At 42.1% G+C, this 11,139-nt stretch overlaps 1 long non-coding RNA gene across 2 annotated transcripts in view; it reads right to left on the bottom strand.

Annotated features, from left to right (window-relative positions):
• The window catches only part of LOC125127978 (uncharacterized), a 58,696-nt gene that overhangs the window by 18,857 nt on the left and 28,700 nt on the right, over positions 1-11,139 (bottom strand). For both annotated transcript variants that reach the window (XR_007135099.1, XR_007135098.1), the window contains exon 3: positions 202-255. This is a non-coding gene — a long non-coding RNA (uncharacterized LOC125127978). The remainder of the gene's footprint in view (positions 1-201; positions 256-11,139) is intronic.

The following is an 11,139-nucleotide window of genomic DNA, read 5'->3' as shown; positions in this document are numbered from 1 at the left end:
TGAACAGGACCTAGATTTTTCTTCCTGCCAACCCAAAACTAAAATAATTTCAGTGTTGATTCAGAAATGAGCACTAAGAAGGCCCTGACCCTGCAATTGGCCGCTTGAGTAGTTTGGGGTTTTTGGGGGGTTTGTTTTGTTTTTAAGGTGGGCATTCTCCTTTAACCTCTACTTTTTTCAAAAGAAACAAAACGTCCTTACCTGGGTTTCCTCTGAGCTTCTCTTCTCTGTCCCTGAAGTGGCCAAAAACAAATCCTGGAGCATGAACAAAAAAAAGTGTAAACTAGGAAGGATTGTGATGCTCAAAATAACTGCCAAGCAATATCTTGGGGCTTGATAATGGATGTTGTGGGCTTTCTTCTTGCCTCTCCCCCATCCTTTAAAGAAAAAACTTATTTTTGAAAAGTATACGCAGATACCCAATTTGGGCTTTTCTATCATACTAAATGGCGAGAATACCACTTTCATTGTGTTTTATAACCCATTTATTCCCCCAAACTCACTCCTTTGTTTCCCCTAGTTTCTTTGTTGTCCCCTTTTACCTGCCTTGTGTGTTGAATGCCAGAAAGTCAAAAGCTGTACAGCAATTTTCTGCATGTCTGTCTATTATTTTTCTATGTCTAACTCTTGGATGAAGTATGTCTAGGTAGCTGGCTACTCCTGATTTAAAAAAAATCCTTCCTGAGAGAAGACGACCCAAAGACTCTTGCAGATGAGGTGGTTTTTCTCATTCTACATGATCAGATGTCTGTAGATTGTGGGAAGTTTTGTTCTCAAAGATAGGTGGGGATGGGGGCGGGGTGCAATATGTGATTTATCATGACTTTTTCATTAACACTTATTACCTGGATGATTTTCTTACCCTATGTTCTTCTGAAAGAAGAAATAATTGCCTGGCACTGCTAGAGTCAGCTATTGAACGGCTGAAGAAATTGAGTGTCTTCTCAAAATCATAAAATGAGAATTAGGAAAGCACTCGCTGCTGAGAGTTCTCCAGATTTTAAGTTTTGATTTCTGATTCAATCTGGGGGGAGCGAGTGCAGAGGATTGAGAGGGCTTTTTTCATTTTAGCTTTTACCAGAGAACCAAGCTTGCCTTGACCCCTTGTCCTTAGAATCGGTGCTCTGGGAGTGTTGCTGTTAGCCATCAGTGTTGGGGGCCATCTTCCTAATGGTAAACACAGCCTAAACAGGGGAGCAGCAGAGAAGGGAGTATGAAATTCTGTCTCCAGATGTTTCTTTGTGTAAATATGTTGCCAATGTAAAGCCTGTGTCAAGACATAGAGAATGGTGCTTTTTACTATAGTTGGTACATGCATTTTTAGAACTACTCTGCGTTTTAGAGAACCTTTGCTGTGTATATGTAAACTTCTTGTATTGTTCAACTGTTAACAAATAATAAATTATTTCATTATTAAAGAAATTTTGGTCTTCCTGATGTTTTGTATCCCAGTGTAACCTTTCATGGTTTTTACTTACAGAACTGAGTTAATTGGATTTTTCTTTTTAAATTCATGAAAAATTCACCGGCTGGGGAGTTCCCGTCATGGCTCAGCAGTTAACCAACCCAAATAGTATCCATGAGGACACAGGTTCGATCCCTGGCCTCACTCAGTGGGTTAAGGATCCACCGTTGCCGTGAGCTGTGGGGTAGGTCGCAGACATGGCTTAGATCCCGTGTGGCTGTGGCTGTGGCGTAGGCTGGTGGCTACAACTCCGATTTGACCCCTAGCCTGGGAAACTCCATAGGTGTGGACCTAAAAAGACAAAAAAACAAAACAAACAACAAAAAAAAAATTCACCGACCAAAAGTTTTCAGCCCTGGATTCTGTGATAGGAGCTTTGGTTGTGTCGCTCCAGTTGGGGCCCTTTCTAGCTCCTCCCCTCCCATTTCTCCTGCTTGCTCTCGGCTCTCCTTCACTGCGAGCCCTCTGATGATGCAGGCTGTGTGCACAGCTCCCCTCTTTCCAGCAGCCCACGGTCTGGTGCAAAAGAGAGAGATGTACTCACGATTTAACACTATTAGGCATTAGATAGTTGGTGGAACAAAGTGGTACAGGGACGGGCTGTAAGAAATCACAGAAGTGGTGGCATTTGAGTTGGGCTCTGGAAAAAGTGGGTGTTGAATGGAAAGGAGCCTTGCAGGGAGGGAGGCTGGCTAGTGCAATAGGGTAGGCAGGTGACAGGGAAGGGAGAGGGCCGTGGGACTAGGGTGTGGCTGGGAGCCCTCAAAGTGTGTGTGTGTTGGGGGAACCCACACCAGGAAAGCCCTCCTATTTCTCACAAGTAAGAGGAGAAAAGGCACAAGCTTAGGAGGGTCATTATTTTTAATATATTAACCCCTTTGATTAGTTCACATTTATTCATTCATTTGACAAATAGGGACTGAGCACCTGCTCTGTGCCAGGCTCTGTTTTACAGCTGAAGACATACCAATGAACAAAACGCACAAAAGCCTGCCCTCTGGAGCTGCTTGTCTAGTGCAATTGATTGGCATTCATGTCCTTGGCTGGGCAGGTGTGCCGAGCCAGGTGCGCTGTCTTAGCCTGGCTGTTCTCGTTCCCCCAGCAGAAAACTACAGGCAAATATCATTGAAGAACGCAGATGCAAAAACCCTCAACAAAATGTTAGCAAACCGAATACAGCAATACCTTAAAAGATCATACACCATGATCAAGTGGGATTTATCCCAGGGATGTAAGGATTTTTCAATACATGCAAATCAACCAATGTTATACATCACATCAACAAACTGAAGAATGAAAAACCCTATGGTCATCTCAATAGATGCTGAAAAAGCTTTCGGCAAAATTCAGCACCCACCCTATGGTCAATTAATCTTTGACAAAGGAGAAAAGAATATAAAATGGGAAAACGAGGAGTTCCCATTATGGTGCAGTGGAAATGAATCCGACTAGTAACCATGAGGTTGCAGGTTCGATCCCTGGCCTTGCTCAATGGGTTAAGGATCTGGCATTGCCCTGAGCTATGGCGTAGGTCACAGACATGACTCAGATCTATCGTGGCTGTGTCTGTGGTGTACACCAGGAGCTGCAGCTCTGATTCGACCCCTAGCCTGTGAACCTCCATATGCTGTAGGTGCAACCCTAAAAGGAAAAAAAAAAAGTAAAATGGGAAAAAGTCTCTTCAGCAAGTTGTGCTGGGGAAACTGGACAGCTGTATGTAAATCAATGAAACTAGAACACACTCTCACATCATGCACAAAAATAAACTCAAAATGTCTTAAAGGCTTAAATGTAAGACAAGGCACCATAAAACTCCTAGAAGAGAACACAGGAAAAACATTCTCTGACATCAACAATACAAATGTTTTCTTAGGTCAGTCTCCCAAAGCAATAGAAATAAAAATAAAAATAAACCAATGGGATCTAATCAAACTTAAAAGCTTTTCCACAGCAAAGGAAACCATTTATATAAAACAAAAATACAACCTACAGGACGGGAGAAAATAGTTTCAAAGCAACTGACAAGGGCCTAATATCCAAGACATACAAACAACTCATACAACTCAATAGCAATAAAACAAAAACCCAATGGAAAAATGGGCAGAAGACCTGAATAGACATTTCTCCAAAGAAGACATACAGACGGCCAACAGGCACATGAAAAAATGTTCATCACTAATTATCAGAGAAATGCAGATCAAAACTACAATGAGGTACCACTTCACACCAGTCAGAATGGCCATCATTAGTAAGTCTACAAATAACAAATGCTGGAGAAGGTGTGGAGAAAAGGGAACCCTCCTACACTGCTGGCAGGAATGTAAATTGGTACAACCACGATGGAAAACAGTACGGAGGAACCTCAGAAAACTGAATATAGAACTACCATATGACCCAGCAATTCTACTCCTGTGCATATATCTGGACAAAACTTTCATTGAAAAAGATACCTACATCCCTATGTTCACTGCAGCACTATTCACAATAGCCAAGATATGGAAACAATCTAAATGTCCAATGACAGATGAATGGATTAAGATGTGGTATATATACACTATGGAATACTACCCAGCCATAAAAAAGAACAAAATAATGTTATTTACAGCAATGTGGATGGAACTAGAGACTCTCACATTAAGTGAAATAAGTCAAAGAGAAAAACAAATACAATATGATAACACTTAAATCTGGAATCTAACATACGGCACAAAATGAAGCTATCTACAGAGAAGAAGCAAACTCATGGACATGGAGAACAGACTTGTGGTTGCCAAGGGGGAGGGAGAGGGATGGACTTGGGGTTTGGGGTTAATAGATGCAAAATATTGCATTTGAAGTAGATAAGCAATGAGATCCTGCTATATAGCACAGGGAACTATATTTAATCACTTATGATGGAACATAATGGAAGATAATATGAAAAAAAGAATGTATATATGTATAACTATGTAACTTGGCTGTATAGCATAAATTGACAGAACATTGTAAATTAGCTATAATAAAGTATTTTTTTGGAGTTCCCTTCATGGCTCAGCAGTTAACAAACCCAACTAGGATCCACAAGGAGGCGGGTTCAATCTCTGGCCTCGCTCAGTGGGTTAAGGATCTAGTATTGCCCTGAGCTGTGGTGTTGGTCACAGATGCAGCTCGGATCCTGCGTGGCTGTGGCTGTGGCTGTGGCATAGACCAGCATATGTAGCTCCGACTCATTTGACCCCTAGACTGGGAACCTCCATATGCCGCGGGTGCGGCCCTAAAAAGAAAAAAAATTTTTAAGTGAAAAAAAAATCAGCATCCATTTATGATAAAAACCCTCTAGAAAGTGGGCATAAAAGGAAACTACCTCAACAAAATAAAGGCCATGTATGACAAACCCATAGCTAACATCATTCTCTGTGGTGAAAATCTGAAAGGATTCCTTCTAAGATCAGGAACAAAACAAGGATGTCCTCTCTTGCCACTTTTAGTCAACATAGTTTTGCAAGTCCTACCCATGGAAATCAGAAAAGAAGAAATAAAAGGAATTCAAATTGTAAAAGAAGAAGTAAAATTGTCATTGTTTGCAGATGACATGATACTATACATAGAAAACCCTAAAGAAGCTGCCAGAAAATTATTAGAGTTCATCAATGATTTTGGTAAAGTTGCAGGATACAAAATTAATGCATGGAAATCTCTTGCATTCCTATACACTAGCAATGAAAGGTCAGAAGGGGAAATTAAGGAAACAATCCCATTTACCATCACATCAAAAAGAATAAATTACCTAGGAATAAACCTACCTAAGGAAGCAAAATACTGAAAACTATAAGACCCTGTTGAAAGAAATCAAAGACGACAGAAATGGAAAGATATACCATGATCTTGGATTGGGAGAATCACTATCACCAAAAAGACTATTTTACCCAAGGCAACCTATAGAGTCAGTGCAATCCCTATTAAATTACCAATGGCATTTTTCACAGAACTAGAACAAAAAAAAATTTAATTTGTATGGAAACACAAAAGACCTCAAATAGCTGAAGCAATCTTGAGAAAGAAGAAACAGAGCTGGAGGACAGGAATCTGGCTCCTTGACCTTGGACTATAGTACAAAGCTACAATCTTCAAAGCAGTATGGTACTGGCACAAAAACAGACACAGATCAGTGGAACAGGATAGAAAATCAGAAATAAATCCATACACCTATGGTCAATTAATCTATGACAAAGGAGACAAGAATATACAATGGAGAAAAGAGTCTCTTCAATAAGTGGTGCTGGGAAAACTGGACATCTACATGTAAAAGAATAAAATTAGAACACTCTCTTACTTATATGTATGACTGGGTCACTTTGCTGTACAGTAGAAATTGACAGAACACAGTAAATCAAGTATAATGGGGAAAAAATTAGAAAAATTTAAAAAAAGAACACTCTTTTTATACAAGACAAAAAAATAAACTCAAAATGGATTGAAGACCTAAATGTAAGACTGGATACTATAAAACTCCTAGAAGAGGAGTTCCCGTCGTGGCGCAGTGGTTAACGAATCTGACTAGGAACCATGAGGTTGAGGGTCTGGTCCCTGCCCTTGCTCTGTGGGTTGACAATCTGGCGTTGCCGTGAGCTGTGGTGTAGGTTGCAGACGCGGCTCGGATCCCGTGTTGCTGTGGCTCTGGCATAGGCCGGTGGCTATAGCTCCGATTCGACCCCTAGCCTGAGAACCTCCATATGCCGCGGGAGTGGCCCAAGAAATAGCAACAACAACAACAACAACAACAACAAAGACAAAAGACAAAAAAAAAAAAAAAAACTCCTAGAAGAAAACACAGGCAGAACACTCTTTGACATAAATTGCAGCAATATCTTTTTTTAATCTACTTCTAGAGTAGTAAAAATAAAAACAAAAATAAACCAATGGGATTTAATTAAACATAAAAGCTTGTGCAGAGCAAAGGAAACCATTAAAAAAGTGAAAAAACAACCCACACAGAATCAGAGAAATCTTTGCAAATTAAGTGACCAAAAAGGGATTTATCTACAAAATATACAAACAGCTCATACAGCTTTACATAAAAAAAAAATTTAAAAAATGGTCAGAAGATCTAAACAGACATTTTGCCAAAGAAGACAGAGAGATGGCCAAAAAAGCAAATGAAAAGATGCTCAATATCACTGATGATTATTAGAAATGCAAATCAAAACTACAATGAAGTATCATCTCATACCAGTCAGAATGACCATTATCAAAAATTCTACAAATAATAGGAGCTCTCTTCATGGCTCAGTGGTTAACGAACCTGACTAGGAACCATGAAGATATGGGTTCAATCCCTGGCCTCGCTCAGTGGGTTAAGGATCCAGCATTGCCGTGAGCTGTGGTGTAGGTTGCAGATGCAGTTCGGATCCTGTGTTGCTATGGCTGTGACACAGGCTGGCTGTAGCTCCAATTCAACTCCTAGCCTGGGAACTTCCACATGACACAGGTGCAGCCCTTAAAAAAAAAATAAATCTACAAATAATAAATGCTGTAGAAGATGTGGAGAAAAGGGAACACTCCTACACTGTTGGTGCAAATGTAAGCTGGTGCAACCAATATAGAGAACAGTATAAATTTCCTTTAAAAAAACCTAAATATAGGAGTTCCCATTATGGCTCAGTGGTTAATGAATCCGACTAAGAACCATGGGGTTGAGGCTTCGATCCCTGGCCTTGCTCAGTGGGTTAAGGATCTGGCATTGCCATGAGCTGTGGTGTAGGTCACAGACGCAGCTCGATCTGGCGTTGCTGTGGCTCTGGCGTAGGCTGGTGGCTGCAGCTCCAATTAGACCCCTAGCCTGGGAACCTCCATATGCCACGGGAGTGGCTCCAGAAAAGTCAAAAAGACAAAAAAAAAAAAAAAAACCAGAAAACTAAATATAGAACTACCATATGATCCAGCAATCCCACTGCTAGGCATAAATCCTGAGAAAATCATAATTAGAAAAGATACATGCACCCCAATGTTCATTGCAGCACAACTTATAACAGCCAAGACATGGAAGCAATATTAATGTCCATTAAGAGAGGACTGGATAAGGAAGATGGGGTACATATATACACTGGACTATTACTCAGCCATAAAAATCATGAATAATACCATTTGCAGCAACATGGACAGACCTATAGATTGTCATACAAAGTGAAATAAGCCAGACAAAGACAAATATATGCAATCACTGATATGTGGAATCTAATAAAAAAAAACACAATAGAACTTAGAAAACAGAAACAGACTCAAAGATTTTGAAACCAAATTTATGTTTACCAAAGGGGAAACGTGGCAGAGGGGAAGGATAAATGAAAGGTTTGGGACTGACATATACACACTACGATATATAAAATGGAGAGGTAACAAGGACCTACTGTATAGCATAGGGAAACTTACTCCATACTGTGTAATTAGCTATATGGGAAAAGATCTGAAAAGGAATGTATATATGTCTATGTATAATGGATTTATTTTGCTGTACGTGTTAAATTAACACAACTTTATAAGTCGACTATATTCCAATAAAATTAAACACACAAAGAATCAAACAAACTGGATGAACCCACCAAAGATTTAATTGCCAGCAACATTAAAGAAAGCTTAGTTTTACCCCAGCATCAGGATCCCTGTTTACTGTGCCTCAGGAACGGAAGCTTTGAACCACAGATAACTATTAAGGCAGCTTTCACATAAAGATAGCCTCTCCCACAAGATGACAAATCTTATTTTCAAGTTTCCTGACTTTGTTTGTTCACAGCAGCCTGATGAAAAGTGCCCTGGGATATGCTGTTTGGGCCCACGTCACAATCATGGTCAACTCACATGTGCTGAGTGCTCTGCTCCGAGTCCCCGGGAACTCTCACATCAGCCCGGGCGTGAGTGCTGTCATTGTGCCCTTTCACAGCTGAGGCAGCAGAGAGAGCGAGGAGGCATTTGCCTTAAGTCCACGGAGCTGCTGAGCTCCGACTTCAGAGCCCTACACTCCCCTGCCTCAATTTTTGCAAATTGCAATTGTGTTAAATTATAACCAATTTTCCAAACATAGCACCTTTTCTTTAAGTCTTTGAATGCAGCTACTTATTTCCATGAAGAGGCCTTAGGTTCCAGTTGGCGAGGCAGAGACTGGGAAGGCAAAAGACAACTGTGGATTATCACTGCCAAGCCATCGCCCTACCCTCTATCTCAACAGCCCTCTGAGCCTGTAGGGTGGAGGAACCAGTAATTCCTGACCCTGGTGAGGATCCCAGTGCAATAGCCCAGACTGCTCCTGAAGGAAGACGTCCTATACAGCTGAAGAAGCTCTTTCTCTTCTATGTCTTTTGGGTCGAGGACCCCGTGACATCACCCTATTGATTCAACCAGTATTTACCAAATACAGCTTCCACTCAGCCTGGGAGTCCCCATTATCAAGGGTCCCTTTGTCCACCTCTTAGATGTCAATGACCTAGACGAGGAGGGACACATCGAGGCTCCCTGCGCAGAGACTCTGGAATAGAAGCCCCAGTTCCCATAGCCCACTTGGCCTTCCCATCAGTTTGAGATGCTCAGCTTCTAGTGGCCAAGGGCCCCATTACGTTGGGAGAGAATGGAAGATCCCCTTTTAGGCAGATGGGAGGATGGGCTCTGCCTGGTTGGAGCTTCTGGGAGTCTCCCTCCCTGTGAGTGAAGGCAGTATTTCTGGGGAAGTCAGGCTCAGGACTTAGTGGGCAGCTGAGGCAAGAGCCAGCACAGGAGCAAAGAATATGGTCCCAAGGCTAAGACACAGCTGGTGTCCAGGGGACACAGGGGCTGGAGAGGTTCACTGAGGCCCTGGAGGAGGAAGGAGGAGGCATTTATAGGATGCTCTGGGCCTCACCTGGGGCAGCGGTTGAGCCAGGGCAGTCAAGGCAGGGACCTCTATGTCAAGGGTCTGTCTACCTTCAAGGAAACCATGATCTGGGACAGAAGACAGCTGGAGGGCCAAGGGGATGGCCAGGTTGGGTTACACCTGTAGGCAGTCCCCAGGCCTGCACTGGGGCCAGTGAGATGGGAGACCCATATCTACCTGCTAGAAAATTCATTTAATTAAAACAGAATGTCTGACTGATTCTTTCCTTGCCTTGCTGATATTTCCATCGCTGAAGGTAGGTGATGAGGTTGTCATAACGCTCTGGAGCAAATTCGGATCAACAAAGATGAGCAGGCTGGCCACGTGCAAGGAAAGATCCTCAGGGGGAGGATCATTCGGCGGGGGGGGGGGGGGGGGGGGACCATGTCCCTTAGATGCCCTGGAAGGCGGTCCTGGCTGATAGTCAAGCATATAGATTCTAGTCAAATGAATCCACAGACCAAAGCCCACTCCACCCTTTCCTCTCATTAGGTGACCTGGGGCTAATGTTTTTAGCCCTATTTTTCTGGTCTGAAAAGTGAGGATAATAATAGTCCTTATTTCCTGGGGCTCTTTGAGGGATTAAGGGAGAGAGTGTATGGAAAGAACCTAACCCAGTGCCAGACGTTCAGGAAGCACTTAACACCTATGAGCATTTATGATTATTTCACAAGCAAGGAGAGAAGCTTGAGAAGTGTTGGGAACATCTCCTTGTTTTCAGAAAACAAAGTTCTGACATTCAGAAAGAAATCAGTTTGAGGTTAGTAGATGCAAACTATTACACTTAGAATCGATAAACAACAAGGTCCTACTGTACAGCACAGGGAATTCTTTCCAATCACTTGTGATGGACTATGATAGAAGATAATATGAGAAAAAGAATATATATATGTGTGTGTGTATATATATATATATATATATAACTGTGTCACTTTGCTGTACAGCAGAAATTGACATAACATTGTAAATCAACTACATATATATTTTTAAATGTTTTTAAAAAGAAAGAAATCAGCCTGGAAGGGAAGATTACATGAGAAAGTAGGGAAGTGTTCAAATATGTCATTCTGACTCTGCTATTAGACAACAACTAGTGGGCAGGAAGTGGTTAAACTGAAAGGAGGAGCAGAGAAAGGGTGACTCAGGGACTGAAGGCAATTGACCATGGGGGGAGGGGCTGTTTTTCAGGGGGTCCCTCATCTGGGTGCTGCTCAGAAAGGCACAACAAGCCCTGGAGCCTCTCAGCCCTGCTGGGCAGCTCTCAATGAGAAAGCAGGCAGTACAGTACAGGCATGGCTCTGAGAGAGACCTTTGCTAAAATGCCTGCATTGTCAAGTACCACGTCAAAGAGTGCAAGATCCTCAAGGCCCGGCATCTGCATGTATCTTTCCAACAGCAAATTCAGACCAACAGCAAGCAGCTAGAGCTCTAGCCAGACAATCAAGGAAGACGACACACTTCAAGTTGCACTTGAACTCTGAGCAACTACAGAGGTTGTGACATTCTCAACTTTGCAGTTAAGAGCTTGGGTCAAAGCTGCCAGTGCAGTGCAGACCAGCACAGAGTGTGAAACAGCATGGGGCCCAGAAGAGGCATCAGTGGAAAGAGACGATTAAGACAGAACTTGGGTGACACTGCTCTCTCTTCACCACACTTAGATTCTTTACTGTTGGGAAAAAACCAACCTTTCGGAACTCAGTGCAGGAATATCATTGCATTCCTTAAAGAAAGGTGTGTGTTTCCTCAGGGAAATGGTGAATCATGAGATTGATCATCTTTCTCTTTTTGCTTTGGC

This window comes from Phacochoerus africanus, chromosome 5 (genome assembly GCF_016906955.1).
Source record: "Phacochoerus africanus isolate WHEZ1 chromosome 5, ROS_Pafr_v1, whole genome shotgun sequence".
Lineage (NCBI taxonomy): Eukaryota > Metazoa > Chordata > Mammalia > Artiodactyla > Suidae > Phacochoerus > Phacochoerus africanus.
The sequence above is the reverse complement of the archived record's forward strand: the minus strand, read 5'-3'. Positions and strand labels throughout refer to the sequence as shown.